The 19,424-nt window shown below is 36.4% G+C and overlaps 1 protein-coding gene and 1 non-coding gene across 2 annotated transcripts in view; both read right to left on the bottom strand.

Annotated features, from left to right (window-relative positions):
• Nucleotides 1–19,424, bottom strand: part of DLG2 (discs large MAGUK scaffold protein 2) — a 2,018,366-nt gene that overhangs the window by 1,588,887 nt on the left and 410,055 nt on the right. The window lies entirely within an intron of this gene.
• LOC111724564 lies at nucleotides 11,261–11,322 on the bottom strand. The gene has a single exon (XR_002772842.1). It is a non-coding gene; the product is annotated as a U7 small nuclear RNA (small nuclear RNA).

The raw sequence follows: 19,424 nt of genomic DNA, 5'->3' as shown, positions 1-19,424 counted from the left end.
AGGATGATGAGGATGACCATCAGTCTGCTGAAATTGCCTTTGACTGAATAGGTTGTAGTGGTCCTCAGTGGGATGAATCACGTGTTGGTAGGACTGTGAGGGTTTAGGGTGCATTGGGAGAGGGTTTAGGAGTAGTAGAAATTGGGTGGAAACTGCTGCTAATACCTTGTTAACCCTGTCTTGAATAAATGAGGACAGAAATTGGATGACAAAAGGGGAAAAAATTAATAACAGGAGGAGTGCAGTGAGGGGGCCCAACATGGGTAAGATCCAGCATCCCCACAGGCTGCCACACATTCAGGCACCAGAAAGGTGAAAGAGCTTTGGAGCTTACCCATAGCAACCATGGAAGCAAGGGTCACAGAAGACACACTTTCTGTCACCACAACCGTGGGATCTATAGCTGGCCACAAGAGAAAAGGGAGACAGGCCTCCCCTCTCAACATGTCTGGCAGGAACTCTGTGGGAACTTTGCATTGTGTGGACTGACAAACTAAAAGCACCACTGCAAGTGGAATCTGTGGCTCAACTATACTAACATTGGTAACACAGGGATCTCTGCTGAGGTTGCCACCCACAAGAGGGATACTTCCCCACCCTGTGGAGTGGCTCGGTCTGGTATCAGTTCTCTGCACACCCCTCCTGGAGGTTTTCCCTACAGTGCTGCATTTGCTAGGTTGGAGAGGAGTGGACCTAACCTCGAGTGAAATCCTGAGGAAGGAGGTGGCATGCCTCAGATTCCCCTCCCCCCAAACAAATGAAAACTGTGGCATTTTGAATTTGTTTGTGGGCAGGGCTAGTACTTTGTCTGGAACATTCATGTCCCTATCTGGGAGACACACTCAGTCTAGGAGCATCACCTGGAGATCCTGTCCCCAGCCCCATACTACCTAGCTTAAGAAAAGCAAGGCTATTCCTCATGTACCCTCACAGTGTAGCCCCCAAAGGGATTTTTGGGAGGCTATGTGTGGGGAGGGTCACAGGTATAAGCAGCAGCTCATATAAACAGTCAGTGGTAAAGGGAAGTTGCAAGCTTCCTATTCCGGGTTCTCTGGATCTGAGTTTAGCCAGCCAGTTTCCATGGGCAAGTTCTAAAAGGAGCATGAACAGCTATGCACTTTGTGGCAGCACTTGTCACGTCTAGCCCACTAGCCCATCTGACATCCAAAATTCCCCCAAAGCCTATTGAATAGCACTAGTGCTGGCAGATAGGTTCCGCACTTCCTTGGCACAAGGTCTGCTTTTCAGGCCCCAGAGTACTCCTGGGTGCTGCCTAAGGGACCCCAACTAGAGTATTTCTCAATAACATTTTAGGGACAACCTAATATTCCAGCTTAAAAAGTACAAAAAATATATAAATAAATTGAAAATCACATGGGGAGGAAGCCACAGAAGAATGATGGCAAAATAAAAAATCAGAGTAGATCAATTCCCACAAGAGAAACGTAGCTGAAAATAGCATCCCTAAAGAAATTGTTGAAATGACAGAAATAGAATTCAGAATATGAATGGTAAATAAGATGAATGGAATTGAAGAGAGGATGAAAAAAGAAATTCAAAAAGAAGTCCAAAAACTATCTTAAGAACCAAAGAAATTAAAGACAAAGTCAAAAAAGATCTGGACATAATTAGGAAGGATCAAGCAGAGCTTAATGAATTGAGAAAGGCATTCAAGGAGTTTCCAAACACAGTAGAGAGTCACAGCAATAGAGTAGAACATGAAAAAGAAAGAATCTCAGAAATAAAAAATAAGACTTTTAACTAACACAAGCATTCAAAGAGTCAGAAAAGAAAAGAGCAAAAGCAGAACTATTTCTTAGAGATATGAGACTACAAGAAATGCAAAAATATATAAACCATAGTGATACCTAAAAGAGAAGATGATGGTCCTAAAAGCATAGAAGCTATATGTCGAGACATCATGGTGGGGAATTTCCCAAGCATTGCAAGAGACCCAGAAATTCAGATACTAGACAGTTTCAGAACTCAAGGATGACTCATTTTAAACAAAGGCTCTCCTAGACACATTGCAATTAACTTAGCCAAAGTCAAAATGAAAGAGAAAATGCTGTAAGCAGCCAGGTGTAAACAACTACTTGCCTATAAAGGTAAACATATCAGGGTGATGGCAGACTTTTAAGCAGAATCTTTTCAAGCCAAAAAAGTGTAGTAATTGGTTGTTAACCTCAAACAAAAGAATTTTCATCCCAAGATTCTGTATCCTGCTAAACTAAGTTTCATATTTGACAGAGAAATCAAATCTTTGCTGACAAGCAAACATTCAGGAAATTTACAACAAGACCAGGTCTGCAGGGAATACATACTCATTTTTTTTTAGACAATCTCACTTTGTTGCCCTTAGTAGAGTGCTATGGCATCATAGCTCACGGCAACCTCAAACTCTTGGGTTCAAATGATCTTCTTGCCTAAGCCTCCCAAGTAGGTGGAACTACAGGTGCCTGCCACAATGCCTGGCTATTTTTTAGAGATAGGGTCTCACACTTGTTCAGACTGGTCTCAAACTACTGACTCAGGTGATCCACCTGCCTCAGCCAAAGTGTTAGAATTACAGGTGTAAGCCACTACACATGGCCACTTACCCATTCTTAACACTGACCATCATAATGGACCACCATCAAAGTAAAGAACCCAAAACTAAAGGACAACTAACTTCCACAGTGGTGCAAGTGATAAAACTAAGCACCAGGCCTCAAAAAACAGGATGAAAAGAACACTATCACATGTATCAATTCTCTCAGTAAATGTGAGTGCCTTAAATTCCACACTAAAGAGGCACAGGTGAGCAGAGTGGATAAAAAGGCAACTCTATAGTGTCTTCAGGAAGCACATTTAATCCCTAAGGACCAAAATAAGACTCAAGGTGAAGGATTATAAAACCATATGTCAGGTAAATGGAAATTAGAGAAAAGCAGGAATTGCCATCTTATTTGCAGATTCCTTTGGTTCCAAACCCACAAAAGTAAAGAAAAATATAGGACTCAAGAAAACAATACAACAGAAGACACATCAATTCTAAATATCTCTGTTCCCAACTTAAATGCTCCCAGATATATAAAATGAACCCTAACCAATCTGAATAATATGATATCCTACAACACCATAATAACTATGGACTTCAACACTCCTCTGACAGAACTGGACAGTGACAGAACTGGACAGATCTTCCCAGCAGGAACTAAACAAAGAAGCAATGGACTTAAATAAGACTTCAGAACAAATGGACTTAGCAGATATATACAGAACACTAAACCCTAATTAAACTGATATACATTATTCTTTTTTTTGTTTGTTTGTTTTAGAGACAGTCTTACTTTATTGCCCTTGTGCCATGGCATCACAGCTCACAGCAACCTCCAACTCCTGGGTTTAGGCAATTCTCTTGCCTCAACCTCCCAAGTAGCTGGGACTGCAGGTGCCCACCACAACGCCCAGCTATTTTTTTGTTGCACTTTGGCTGGGGCAAGGTTTGAACCCGGCACCCGGTATATGGGGCTGGCGCCCTACTCACTGAGCCACAGGCACTGTCCTGATATACATTATTATTATCAGCCCATGGATCATTCTTCAAAATTGGTCCTATCTTAGGGCACAAACCAAATGTCAAAAAATTTAAAAGAATAGAAATTATGTCTTGTGTCTTTTTGAAACACCACAGAATAAAAGTAGAATTCAACTCCAACAAAGATTTTCATCTCCATGCAAAGTCATGGAAATTAAACAACCTTATGCTAAATTGCAGTTGGGTCAAGGAAGAGATAAAGAAGGAAATCATTAGATTTTCTTGAACAAAATGACAATGAAGCCACAAGCTATCAAAATCTGTGGGATAATGCAAAGACAGTCCCAAAAGAGAAATTTATAATATTAAATGCACATGTCCAGAAAACAGAAAGAGTGCATATTAGCAACCTAATGAACCATCTCAAGGAATGAGAAAAGGAATAATAATCCAATCCAAAACCAGCAGAAAAAAATAAATAACCAAAGTTAGTCAGAATTAAATGAAATTGAGAACATAAAAACCATTTGGAAGATCAGTGAAACAAAAATTTGGTTCTTTGAAAAGGTTAATGAAATTAATAAACCCTTGGCCAGAATGACTAGAAACAGAAAACTAAGATCTCTGATAACCTCAATAAGAAACAAAAATGGGAAAAAAACAACATATACCACAGAAATACAATAGATCATCACTGATTACTACAAAAAACTCTATGCCCAGAAATTTGAAAATGTAGAGGAATTGGACCGATACCTAGACTCATACCACCTCCCTAGACTTAATCAGGAGAAACAGATCTCTTTTTTTTTAAAACATATCTCTTGAACAGACAAATATCAAGCACATGAATTGCAATAACAATAAAAATCTTTCAACAAAAAAATTTCTGGACCAGACAGCTTTATACCAGAATTCTATGAAACCTTCAAAGAGGAGCTCATACCTACATTGCACAACCTATGCTAAAACATTGAAAAGGATGGTACCTTCCCTAACTCCTACTATGCAACCCTGATATAAAATCAGAAAAGGAGTCAACAAAAAAAGAAAAGTACAGACCAACATCATTAACTAATATCAATGTAAAAATATTCAATAAAATCCTAGCAAACAGAATACAGTTACACATTAAAAAAATTGTACATAATGATAAGGTGGGCTTTGGCCCAGGGATAGAAGGTTGGTTTAACATACACAAATCAATAAGTGTAATTCACCAGATAAATGAAAGCAAAAACAAAGACCATATGATCATCTCAATAGATATAGAAAAAGCATTTCACAAAATTCAGCATCTTTTTCTGACAAGAACACTTAAGAAAATAGGCATAGATGGGACATTTCTTAAATTGATAGAAACCATTTACAGCAAACCCATAGCCAATTTCATATTGAATGGAGTAAAATTGAAAACATTTCAACTTAGAACTAGAACTAGACAGGATGTCCACTATTGCTACTACTATTAAACATAGAGCTGGAAATTATAGTCCATGCAATCAGACAAGAGAAGGATATCAAGGATATTCAAGTAGGAAGAAAGGAGGTAAAAATTTCACTCTTTGCTGATGCTGTTATCTAATACTTAGAAAACCCCAGGAACTGAACCACAAGACTCCCAGAGTGATTAAAAAATATAGTAATATTTCTCAGGATATAAAATAAATGTCCACAAATCAGTAGCCTTCAGTGATGCCAATAACAGTTAAACTGAGAATGAGATCAAAGACACAATTCCCTTCACAGTATCTCCAAATAAAATGAAATACCTGGAAAAATACCCAATAGAGGACATGAAGGATCTTTATAGAGAGCAAATAGCAACAGATGTTAACATGGAGAACATACCATGCTCATGGCTGGGAAGAATTAACACTGTTAAAATGTTCATATTACCCAAAGTGATCTACATATTTTATGCAATCCACATCAAAACACCAATACCATACTTTGAAGAACTTGAAAATATAACTTATTTCATATGGAACCAGAAAAAACTCTGAATAGCCAATGCAATTCTAAGAAATAAAAACAAATCAGGAGGTCTCACATTATCAGACTTCAGGTTATACTATAAGTCAATAGTGATTAAAACAGCATGGAATTAGCACAAAAATAAAGATGTAGATCTATGGAATAGAATAGAGAACATAGAGCTGCAACCAGCTTCATATTAGCATCTGATCTTCAATAGATCAAACAGAAGTGTAAACTGTGGAAAAGAATCCCTATTTGATAAATGGTTCTGGAAGAACTGGTTAGCCACATGTAGAAGCCAGACACTGGACCAGCACCTCTCACCACTTACAAAAATTGACTCTCGCTGGATAAAAGATTTAAATTTAAGATACAGAATGATAAAAACTCTGGAAGCAAGTGCGGGAAAAAATTCTTGATGATGTTGGCCTGGGAGAAGATTTTATAAAGAAGACCTCTTTGGCAATTGTAGTAACACCAAAAATAAATAAATGGGACATGACAAGTAAAGCAGACAAACTTCAAAATGGTAAAAGGTATCTGCATGCTACAAATCTGCCAAGGGGCTGATAACTAGAATCTACAGAGATCTCAAACTAATTAACAAGAAGAGAGGATAAATGATCCCATTTATAAATGGGCAAGAGTTATGAACAGAACCTTCTCTGAAGAATGGCAAATGACCACAAACACATGAAAAAATGATCATTGTTCCTGATCATCGAAGAAATGCAAATCAAAACTACTGTGAGATATAACCTAATCCAAGTGAGAATAGTCCACATCACAAGCGCAAAAGCTTCAGATATTGGCTTGGAGGGCGGCGCCTGTGGCTCAGAGGAGTAGGGCGCTGGCCCCATATGCCAGAGGTGGTGGGTTCAAACCCAGCCTCAACCAAAAACTGCAAAAAACAGATATTGGCTTGGATGTGGAGAAAAGGGAATACTTTCATATGGTTGGTGGGATTGGAATGGGCCTCATTGGGAAGAAGTATAGAGAATCCTCAAAGAAATAAAAGCAGACCTTCCATTTGATCTCACAATCCTGTTACTGAGTATCTACTAGGAAGAAAAAAATCATTTTACCATAAGGACATTTGCACTAAAATGTTTATAGCAGCTCAATTTACAACCACCAAGATGTTCAATAAGGCCAGGATGGTGGCTCTCGCCTGTAATCCTAGCACTCTGAGAGGCCAAGGCAGGCAGATCCCTTGAGTTCAGGAGTTTGAGACCAGCCTGAACAAGATAAAGACCCTGTCTCCACTTTTAAAAATAGACAAAATTAGCCAGGCATTATGGCTGTCACCTGTAGCCCCAGCTAATTGGGAGGCTGAGGCAGGGAGATCACTTGAACCCAGGTTTGAGGTTGCTGTGAGCTAGGCTAATACCACAGCACTCTAGCCTGGGTAAAACAGTAGGACTCTGTCTCAAAAAAAAAAAAAAAAAGATATGGACTCAACCCAAGTTCCCATCAGCACAAGAATGGATTAAAAAACTATAGTATATATATACCATGGAATACTAGTCAGTCATAAAAAAAAAGATGGTGACTTTATATCTTTCATTTTAACCTGAATCTAGTTAAAGAAATTCTCCTTAGTAAATTATCACAAGAATGGAAAATCAACCATCAATCATCTAATATACTCAATACTAATATGAAACCAATAGAAAAACAACTACATGCCCAAACAAAAGAAAACCACAATTAAATTCAAATGATGGGAGGGCAGAGAGGGGAGGAGGAAGTGAGATTGGTAAGCTCTCACTTATTAGGCTTAATGTAAAGGTATACAGGACACCCTCTGGTTGAAGGTCTCAACTACAACTTGAATTTTGCCTGAGAAAAGCAAATAATGTAACCCAATCATTTGTACCCCCATATTAATCTGAAATTTAAAAATAAAATAAATAAAGAGACCATACTAATCTAGCCCAAGGTAAAGGATTGTTTTGGTATATCTTCTAAAACTTTCAGGCTTAAACTTATTATTGATAATGATAATTCAAACCTCACAGGGCCATTTCTCTATAGAACACAATGCTTCAGTATTTCATTAAACTCACAAATATTGTTGTGAATAATGTTTGGGAAATAAAATGAAAGATTAAATTAGAAAGCTGGGCCTTAGGCAAGTATGAGGAACAAATGATATGAGGAGAAATTAATTTCATTTCAAGTTGGGGGAGGGGGAATAAGGGAGGGGAGAGAAGGGGGGAAAGTTGAGGTGCTCCCACAGAATGGGTGCAATGTAGAGATGTACGGCACACCTTTTGGGTATGTGCCCCTTCTTCAGAGCCAAGCTCTCAAACCCTAAAGACCTGCTGTTGATAGATTCCTTCTTGGTCCGTCCTTCCTTTATGCACTTTCTTCTACAAACTCGCTGAAGCCTTTAGCTACATTTTTCAAATAAAAGTCTTCTTGCTGCATGATAGATAGATAGATAGATAGATAGATAGACAGATAGATAATTTAATAAAGATTTTGCTGTAGAAGAAGCTTTGTGGATATCAAAATGCCAACAGAATAACTTTATGTGGAAAAATATGTTATAAAAGAATATATACTGATGCTATCCAAAGTCTGATTAATCACACATATATACACGCACAGAAACAGACATGCAAATACTGAGAAAACCAATCTACCAAAATACACTTGCGATTACTTCTGGATATTGTGATAGTAGGTGACAATTATTGTGTTCTTCATACATTTCTGTATTTCTACAGTGAATAATTATATTTTTTAGTTTGGATATGTACATAGTATTTCAGCCAGTGTCTGTCTCACTCTGTTGCCTGGGATAAAGTACAGTGGTATAATCATTGTTCACAGCATTCTCAAACTCTTGGACTCAGCCATCTTTCTTCCTCAGCCTTCCAAGCAGCTGAGACCACAGGTGTGTGCTACCATACCCGATTATTTTTACTATTTTTATTTTTGTAGACATGGGTCTCAACGGTTACTAGGGCTAGTCTTGAACTCCTGCTTTCAAGCAGTCCTTCCACCTAGGCCACCCAAAGTGGTAGCATAACAGGCATGAGTCGCTGTGCCTGATCATATATATTATTTTTTTTTCTTCTAGAAAAATACAATCCAGTTGAAGAGATATGCCCCTTTATTATTTTTTTTTAGTTCAGGTTAATATGAGGGTACAATCAACCAAATCACAATATTTGAATTTGTTAGGTAGATTCCCTCTTGTAGTTATGTCCTATACCCAAAAGGTGTGCCATACATCCCTACATTGCACCCATTCAGTGGGAGTATCTTAACCTGTCCTCCCCTCTCTCCCCTCCCTTATTCCCCCTCCCCCCAACTTGAATTGAAATGAATTTTTCTCCTATGTGCGTGTGAATTAGATCATCTACTGGCTTCTTATTACTATTCAGTACATTGGATACTTGCTTTTCCATTCTTGTGATACTTTACGGAAAAGAATGTGTTTCAACTCAGTTCAAATGACAGGAGGGCGTAGCATAGAGGGGAGGAGGAAGGGAGATTGGTAAGCTCTTACCTATTGGGCATAATGTAAGGGTATACACCACATCTCTTGGTTAAAGGTCTCAACTACAACTTGAATTTTTCCTGACAAATTCAAGATGTGAAGTCACCATCTTTTCTATGGCTGAATAGTATTCCATGGTATGCATATACCACAGTTTGTTAATCCATTCCTGAGTTGACGGAGATTTAGGTTGTTTCCATGTCTTGGCAATTGCAAATTAAGCTGCAATAAACAACTTAGTGCATATGTCCTTATAATATTTTCATTAGTCATTTTTAAATAAAATGATTAATAAAATCATTTCTGCCTAGCAAAAGTTACATGTCCCATTAACAATCTAGGGAGAAAAGCAGAGCCACAAAGTCCTCTCACTAACTAAAATTGAGTGGAAGCTATAAAGCTAAGGTTGTTGTGTTACCTTACTTTTAGATACTCAGATTTTAGAGACAGAGAACTACATGCTTCCCAGAAAATCCAGCAAAGAGATGAAATCCTTATAGGCTGCCCTTATGTATTACTTTCAGGATCTTATTCTGGAGTTCAAGCTAAACTGTGGCTTCAAAAGAAGCCTGAAAATAAAGGCCTTAGATGTAGAAATGTAGTTAAATATCAGTACGAAATAGCACATAGAGCCAAGGAATGTCAGAGCTGCGAATGTACTCATGAAGCTTGCCATCCTAAAACTAACTCCCTCACTTTACATATCAGAGAAAAAATCCACAGAAGCAAATGGATTCCTCCAAGTTCACATAAATTCTCATAGCATAATTCAATTTTCTTATCTCAGATAAAGAAACGGAAACTTACTTAGCTTGCATTAGTCACCCCAAAGTACTCAGCTACCAAAAGGTAGAGTACTCTAATTTGGCTTATTTGGATTCTAAAATCTCTTCTTTATGAAATATAATGAAAGACAACTTTCAACTATCAGGGGAATGTTATTTGATCAACAAATATGTAAAATATTTATTATTTAATATCATAATATAAAATTATTGAATTTTATTGAGTACTTTTTATTCACCCAGCACCTTCTGTTTCACTAGCACTAAAGAAGACAGTATTTATTTATCTCTTCTTTCATGCTTTTTTTTCTTGTTATTGAAAATGTATATTTGTAAAGTTTTCTGACTTACAGATTATCCCTGTAAGAATTTTCCTATGATCTCTTTTTTGTTAAGTTTTTTATTTTTTGCTTAGTTTTCTGTAACTTACTCTCTGAAAGATCCAATACTTTATAAAGCAGTTATGATGCCATATAATTGCAGTTTTCCTTTTAAAATTTAATTTTGTTTCTGTCTTTTTATTTTTTTCCCTACCAATACTACACACAAATGCATAGCAATAGTAGTACCCAGCAATTGGCAATAACGCTTTGCCTTCATGCCTAATGTTGTTTTCCTGCGTCTCTGTTGCCCCAATTAAACATATTTTTATATTTTGATTGTACTTGTGGTGCAACAACTTCCTACACGAAAGGGGAATTTTGTTGTGGTAATGACTATTGTCTTCCACTAGATAAAACAATTCTAAATATCCCAACTAGTAGCTTAATGCTTTTAACCAGGTTTGGTCCCATGTAAAAGCTCTTAACTGACTATAACAGATCATCTTAGAGGTTTCTAGGAATTTCGCCTGTCAATGTCAGTTCTCTATGTTATGAGCATATAGGCAAGAAGACTGTATACCATTCTGCTTTTGTATCTTCGTATTTACCTCACCTTTGTGATGTAGCATGTGTGTAGTAATGAAGAAAGTACACATTCATCTAATGAGTGAGAAATAAACATTTTATTTTTTGAATGCATTCTGTTAGTTGGTTAGCTGTAAAGAACTCAATACTCATTTATAATGTCCTAGGACCGATTGTGGTTCCTATTTATTCTAGGTACTGATAGAATCGGGTGTACTTACCCAAATAGACCTGCCCCGCCCAGGTAAGACTGATCTCCCAGGTAAAACAAACCTACCCAGGAATTATCGAGTGCCTGTCCCTCCCAAGAAGTGGTAGAAGGACCAATCTTTGTCTCTTTAGCCCTTTGAATCCCCCCTCCGCCATTACCCACTTGTGGATTTCTTTCCTTGTTGGAGATCTCACCTCACCTGTACCCAATGGATACAGGTTTGTGCAACTAAGTGGAATAAGCCATTTTAGTTGCACAAACTAGGCCTCCATTTTCCTTCCATCGCGCGAGCCTCAGAATAATCTTTCATCTTTGGCTCTGTAACCTTTCTTTTTTCGGGGGTGGGGGGTTCCAGTACAGACCAGAAAACCTGCTAGACAAATTCTAAAAGAGCTGTAACACTGGCTCTGTAACCTTTCATTTGGTGTGGCAACCCAGCATGGGGAAAAGCCCCTTTGGGGGGCTTAAGTATACCCCACCAGACCCAGCTAAATGGACCCTTCCTCCAGCACCTGATTCAATCAGGCACTCTATCAATATTATCCCAATTTATTCTTCACAAATATCTTTAAAGGGAATTATAACCTCATTTTAATGCAAGGCTTAGAGCGTTTTAAGCAATTCATCCAAAATTGCATACCTTAAAAGATGATGGAGCCTGAATGCAAAACCAAGTTGGCCTTGTGCTCTTTGGACTAAAATACACTTCTCTTCACAATCTGAGCATTTTTAAATAACCAGGCAGAGAAAAAGAATGCATTGAGAATTATACTTTTTATTCAGCCCAACAGTGTGCAATTGCTAAGGAAATACTAAATCAGTTAGTTAGTTATTCTAGAATTGAACTGCTTTATAATTTTTATTTAAAACATAATTTTTTTAAGCATTAATAGGCTTTAGAAATGTATCAGTTTTCTAACATAATTATCTGCCTGTGTGGGTGAGCATAGGGAGGGGGATTGGAGGCAAAGAGGGGGCTGATTTATAGGTAATCCCCTGTAAACCCACATGTTCAGCATTCTTAGGTGGAAATCACTGTCAGCAACATACTCAGAAAGTTAGCTAGGACATGAGAGGGTAAGAAGCCACAAAAAAACAACATTTAGGAAATTACTGGCAAAGTAAAAATCCCAGTGATTAAAAACAAAAAGAAAGAAAAGGGGGGAAGGAGACACAAAAGACGCTTCAAAGCAAGTGCATCAAGTTACCATGGCAACTAGAGAATGTGGGTTGAAATTTATATGACTCCATTGTTCCGGCAGAGAAGTTCTAAATGACACCCTAGTGGCCTGACAGAGTCTATGCATCTCCCTGAATGCTCTGGCTTATTATTTGAGAGTGCTTTAGGCACTCAGAAAGAATAGGATCACAGTGACTTTGTCAGTTCCAACCTCTCCAAACCCCTTAAAGTGAAGATGCTTGTTTCTTCAATCTGGAAGCATAACATTCTCATTTCCTGAGCCAGTCTTTGTTAAGCTTAGCAGAATATTAGCATTCTCATATTTACTCATGGCTGAGAATAGCAAGCATTTAACTTACTGTCTGAAGTAAAAAGTCCAGTGTGCCGGGAATCAGCTCTGGTCACTCAGCATATTCTCTTAAATCCCTCTATGCTTTCCTGCTAGAACAGAAGTCTGCCCTGATTCCCAGGCAACTTAGGTAGGGCTCTAAAATTCCGACTAGCCAATCAACACCATCGTTAATTAACAACTTTGGCAACAATCTAGTATTAATAACAAACATTTGTTGAAAATATGTTACATTTATTATCTCTAATACTAACAAACTCCAAAGTAGATGTTATCTATAGGTGTTCAATTCACATGTTTTGATTAATATCTTACATCTTCATGGGAAGCCGAAGTTCAGGAAAGTTAAGTGGCTTTTCCAAGGTCCCGACACAGAGTCAAAAGTTGACTCCAGATCTCACAAGGAAGCCTTTGCCAAGAGGATTGATTTGTCTTATTACATGAAACCTCAGCTGTGGTTAGGTTCATGTTCTAACACAAATACACTCGCAGAAACACAACACTGAATAGGATGGTTTCCTGCTCCTGTACCCCATTTACTGTACAGGGCAGGCTTAGGCATTACAGATAGCAACTTTGGTCCGAATTAGCCATGATTCCATTATCTCTGAATATTAGGTTACTAGATGAGAGAAGAGACTGCCCTAGGTTTAAGCTCATTTCCTTAGGTGGAACTCCACTGTTTTCTGGCTTCTCACTAACTCTCAGTGGAAGGAAATAGAAAAAAAATTTAAAAAAAAAGAGGAAATTAAGATATTTCAAGCATCTATTATGTTCTGGGCACTATATTACATTTTTTAAAATACATTATCTCATTTTATCCCTACCAAAAAACCCATAGGTTAATTGTTTTCATTTCTACTATATATCTGACAACTAAGAATCAGCAGATAAATAATTTCCAGGGGTTATACAGCTAGTAATTATTAGAATCTAACCAAGTTTGTTTGACCCTAGTCCCTTGCCATTTCCCCTTAGACCCTGGCATACATCTCAACACAGCTTGTCCAAATTACATTTATTTTTAGAGTTGGAAAAGATCAGAGCATCATTGGCTTTAAATGATGTAATTAATTGATATGAAAGTACTATTAAAAGCTACCAAAATAGAGAAAATAGTAGGAGTAAGCTGAAGAAATAAAAACAATTTCTTGTATAGTCCTATATTCTACCAATATTTAATTTTAGACAAATCTTTTTTTAAAAATAAAAAATTGATTTTTTGGCCTGGTGCCTGTAGCATAGTGGTTATGGTACCAGCAACATGCACCGAGGCTGGCTGGCTCAAGCACAGCCCGGGGCCCGCTAAACAACAATGACAACTGCAACCAAAAAATAGCTGGGCATTGTGGCAGGAGCCTGTAGTCCCAGCTACTTGGAAGGCTGAGGAAAGAGAATCACTTAACCCCCAAGAATTTGAGGTTGTTGTGAGCTATGACGCCATGGCCTTCTACCGAAGGCAACATAGTGAGATTCTGTCAAAGTGAGATTTTGTCTCAAAAAAATTAATTAATTAATTAATTAATTAAATAAAAGATTGACTTTTCTTTTTTTTTTTTTTTTTGAGACAGAGTCTCACTATGTCGCTCTCGGTAGAGTGCTGTGACATCACAGCTCACAGCAACCTCAAACTCTTGGGCTTAAGTGATTCTTTTGCCTCAGCCTCCCAGTAGCTGGAACCACAGATGCTTGCCAGAATGCCTGGCTATTTTTTGTCACAGTTGTCATTGTTTTAGCTGCCCTGGACCAGATTCGAACCCGCCAGCCAAGGTGTATATGGCTGGCCACCCTGGCCGCTGAGCTACAGGCACTGAGCCTAGATTAGGGATTTCTACTGAATCAAGGTTTCATTCATTGTAATAAATGAGCTTCCATTTTTTATTGAAGCAAGGTAGTTAATAAGGGAACCAGTGATGGTGGCTTTTGGTGTGCATATTCCCTGACATCGCCAACCAGTTTTCTCCTAGGGAGGTTGGTTGAAGTTATACTTGGAAATGTAACTGTAACTCAAATTACTCATTTTCTTCATTTGATACAGTAAAGGTCGGTAACTTCCTTCTGAGTGAAATTAGAGAATCACTAGCCATCTTCTGTGTCACAGAGGTAATACTATTTGGGAATAAATTAATATACATAATTAAAATTTTAATATAACTTACACATCATTAGAATTTAGCCCACTATTTTATTACATTTCTGTGATATGAGCTTCTCTGGAGAAAAATAAAAGCAAATTACTAGTTTTCCAGTAGAACAAAATGTGAATAGAATAAATTTAACAACTATACTGTGTTATCATAGCAACCAAAGTTTAAAAAAATAACTGATATGATAAAAAATGACACAAGAGAACAAATGCATCAAGTTGTTATGGCAACTGGCGAATGTGGGTTGAAATTTACGTATCTGGAGTCCAAGAGAATATTCTAAGCAACTAAAATAAACATTTGCTTATTAAAACATCCTCCAAATAGTACTTATCAATAAGTATTAAAGTGTTGTCATTATTTTGTCTGCTTTTTCTTTCATTTCCAATGGGTGATTTTAAATCGTGAGCATTTGTACTTTCAGTTCGGCTTGCTTTCTGGCAACAGATACACCAAGATGCAATTTGGACTGCAGAAAATAGTGCAAAAGCCAATTTTAAAATAGCATCTTCATTCCTGTTTAGTTTTTTTTTAACTCTTTTAATTGTCTTTAACAAAATTACTACTCTACCTGCTCTTTCTTTCTAGAGATGCACTTTCTTACTTGATGAAATCTATTCATTATGATCTTTCTACCTGATTTTGGAAGTCTGCCTCTTAGGCAGGGTATGACTTGAAGAACTACATAATAAATTTAGATATTTAGGAAGTCTTCTGATATTTTATGCATACATACACTTATTTTAGTAGCATAACTTGTTTTGTACTGAAATTTCTAGTGGCATTTGCTATTTTCCACATCACTTTGCCCATTGCTAATTTAGAATATCACACTGTAAAAGCAGAAAAGGTGAGATTTTCTCATGACTCCATGCATTTTTGTAAAAACTTTCCCCATTGCCACTCATACTTTTTTCTCCACTGTCTGGCTTCTTGGTTGGATGTTAATTATCCTTTAAAATGCATCCAAGACATCACTTCCAACGATCTACCTATTTAAGCTAGGTGTTCTTCACCTTTGTCCTCAAAACATCTTGCACATACTTATAGCCAAGTGCTCTCATCATCAAAATCAACACAATTCACTTCGTTGTCATGATAACTATTATTTATTAAGCATTACCTATGTGCTAGTGACACTCTTAGAAAAATTCATCCCCAAAATTAGTTCATTATATCTTCACATAGACTTATAAGGGAAGTATTGTAACATCACTTCCCAATATTAAAGACATGGAAAACTGAGGCCTACTGTTTAAGTCACTTGATTTAGATCAAATACTGAATATGTTACAAAAAAGAGATTTAAATCCATATCAGTGTAATACCAAAGCCTATGTTCTTTCCCATTTAGCTAATCACTAACATTTTTTCTTTGGTGTGTCTAAGCATTAGCCTGTGAATTTTTTGAGACTTTCCAAGTAACCACACCATAGACTATTTGAACATGTGTTACTTCTGTTGTCTCCTGTACTGTCAAATAGAACCATAATTATAAGCCATATATAACTTTTTGTTTTCTAATTGTCACATTAAAAAGAAAAAGGAAAATGTAAACTTAATTGTAATAATATATTTTACTTAACCCAATATATTATATACATAAAATATTGTTATTTTTGTATGTAATCATCAAGTTGTTCGTGAGTTGAAATCTACATATCTAGAGTCTAAGAGATTATATGTAATCATATAAAAATTATTAATGAGATGGCTCAGTGCCCGTAGCACAGTGGTTACAGTATGGGCCACATACTCCAAGGCTGGCAGGTTCAAAGCCAGCCTGGGCCAGCTGGGTTTCTGCAACAGAAAACTAGACAGGCGTTGTGGTGGGCAACTGTAGTCCCAGCTACTTGGGAGGCTGGGGCAGGAGAATCACTAAAGCCCAAGTGTTTGAGATTGCTGTGAGCTGTGACAACACAGCACTCTACCTAGGGTGACAAAGGGAAATTCTGTCTCAAAAAAAAATTATTAATGAGATATTTTACATTTGCATTTTAGTACTAAGTCTTTGAAAGATGTTGCATATTTTACAGTATGTAACATCTCAATTCAGACGTATAGTTAGTGGCTACCAAATTGGATACAGCAGGTTTTAACCCATGTCTGATAAGTATATATTTAAAGAATGCTTAGTACAAGTATGTGAAATAGATGAATGGATACATGCATAGAAATGGAGAAATTATTTCTCTGTTCCTCCAAATGCAAAGTCATATAAAGACCCCATTCACCTTTATTAAACACTTAAATATCTCTTTATGAGGAAGCATAAAGTGATTAATTTAAAACAGAGCATAGATAGGTAGTAGTACATTCATGTTATAATTCCAGGATTACTGTCACATCCTAACATATAATGAAAGCTTCCTGCTCAGACACTTATGTGTATTAAAATCCAAAGCAGTATCTCTGTCAACTAAAATCTTAGCATCCCAATTTTAAGCCATGTTTGGCATGCTCTTAGGCTTGGGTTCTAAGATAAGATTCACTATATATGTCATTATTTAAATTCCTTTAGAACACTTTAATCAATAATCATTTTAAGAAGTAGGTTAAGAATATACATTTTTCAATTAAATCAGCATATGTTTATAATAAGTAAATAAAGTATGTCCCAATGTATTCCCCTTTAGGAATACTTCCATATTAATGTGGGATAGTTCAAACCCATAGATGTCTTGATGTTGCTTTGAATATTACTGGTAGAAATAACCAACATTCCAAGAAGGCCATTTATATGAAAACAGCTAAATTGGATATTATAGTATCTGTCTCAGTCAAAAACAAACTATAGAATGGTAATATTGAGTGTTACTAAAACTGCCCATGAAATAAAACTGATGATTGGTAAAATATTTGTAAATAATAAAATTATTCTTGACTAAAAATAAACTTAAGAAATTTACATCTGCAAATTTGACTTGGGAAAGGTTGCTAATAGAGAAAAGAGGCACATGTTCACAACATCAGTAACATCTGCAGATCCCCATGATAGGAGCTATAATCTATAAAATTCTGCATGGACAATAAACATTAATAAATCAAATGTTAATTTTAAAAACTAGGTGGAAAAATGTCCAACTTAGAAATAATTGCAATAAAATAATAAAATTTTAAAAGTTAAAAATGAGAGTGAGACATCTGAAATGGTGAAGTGAGAAATTCAGCAAGTCCTCTTCATGAAAAGAGGTGATAAAATTACTAAAAATAATAATTTTAAGACTCTTAAAGTTAACTGAAGGAATACAACAAATTAAGAAATGTTTATTCATAAAAATATACTCAACACAGGTAAGACAGTGAAAATCAGTATCATTGCCTGGGCATGCTCTCTCTCATCTCCAATCCACCAAGCACAATAAGTTTGCCAGTTCTATTAGACGGGTAAAAGTCAGGACCAGTAGCTGTGTTGCCAAAGAAGACTCACTTGATTTGGAATGGAACACACACACACACACAAAATCCATGCCCAGTGGATTATTAGCAGTCATAATTTCTGTGGCAAGCAAATTTCTGTGAGCCAAGGCCTCTGCTAACCAAAACATCAGCTGACTAGTTAGAAGTTAAATATGGAGATCCAGAAAATGAGCCATAAAGGACCTTGATAAGTTATTCACACAACCCTTGCAGAATAGGAAGCTTTATAACTGCTTAGGAGAGATCATAAAAGGCTAAGTACTGACTTAAGATATTTATGCACAAAATCTGACCAAATATTGGCTGACAACTAAACTAGGCTGACATGGAGATGACCCCAGAAAACTAGGTTTTCAAACAAAAATAAGAATTAAAACTTGAGGGGGGTTATTAGACTGTATACTGCAAGGGAAAGAGATTAAATAGATTTGATGTAGGCAAATTACAAACAAACAAAAACACCAGCAACAACTATCAAGGTAGGAGATAGAATCTATATGTTACAATATATTATCCAAAATGCCCAAATTCCAAAACAATGAGAAACACAAAGAACTATCCGCTGTGCTCAAGTCAGACTTGACAAATAAAGACCTAGAGCAGCTATTACAAATATGTTCCAAGAATTAAGAACCATGTTTAAAAAAATTAAAGTATGAGTATAATAAAGAATTTCAATAAAATAAAGCACTTACAAATAATTCAAGTGGGAATTATAAAGTTTAAAATTTAATGACTAAAATTTTTTAAACTTACTGGAGAGATTCAACAGAAATTCTAAAATGTAAGAAGAAAATATTGGTGAACTTGAAGATTGCCTTAATAGAAATGATCGAATTTGAACAACAGAGAAAAAATAATGAAGAAAAATGAATAGGACTTTGGAGAAATTTGAGACATCAAACATACCAACACACATGTAATGGTCCCACAAGGTGAAAAAAGAGAGAAATAGGTAGGAGGAACATACCCCTCCATGACACTCAATAAAACCAGAGTAAATTAAATTCTACTAGATCTACTCAATAAAACCAGAACAGAAAAAACACAAATGCATCTAATATTATACATCATAGAAAAACTGTTGAAAGAAAAAGAGAAAATCATGAAAACAGCAAGATAAAAAAAATAGTATGACTTATTGTATACAAGGAAACAACAACATGATTAACAAGTAACTTTTCATCAGAAAGAATGAAGGCTACACAGAAATGGAATAATCTATCAAAGTGCTTAAATTTATAAAAAACAAAAACAAAACCTGTCACTAATACTTCTCCAGGGAAATTAGGAAAAAATAGAGTCATTCTCAGGTAAGCATTAATAGAGGGAATTTATTCCTAGCTGATGTACAAACTGGAAACAACTCAAATGGCCTTCCATGGCTAAATAGATACACAAACTATGGTG

This window comes from Otolemur garnettii, unplaced genomic scaffold, assembly GCF_000181295.1.
Source record: "Otolemur garnettii isolate 467f Iridium unplaced genomic scaffold, OtoGar3 scaffold00001, whole genome shotgun sequence".
In the NCBI taxonomy this organism is placed as follows: Eukaryota; Metazoa; Chordata; class Mammalia; order Primates; family Galagidae; genus Otolemur; species Otolemur garnettii.
Note: the sequence above shows the minus strand (reverse complement) of the source record. Positions and strands in the feature narration are given on the sequence as shown.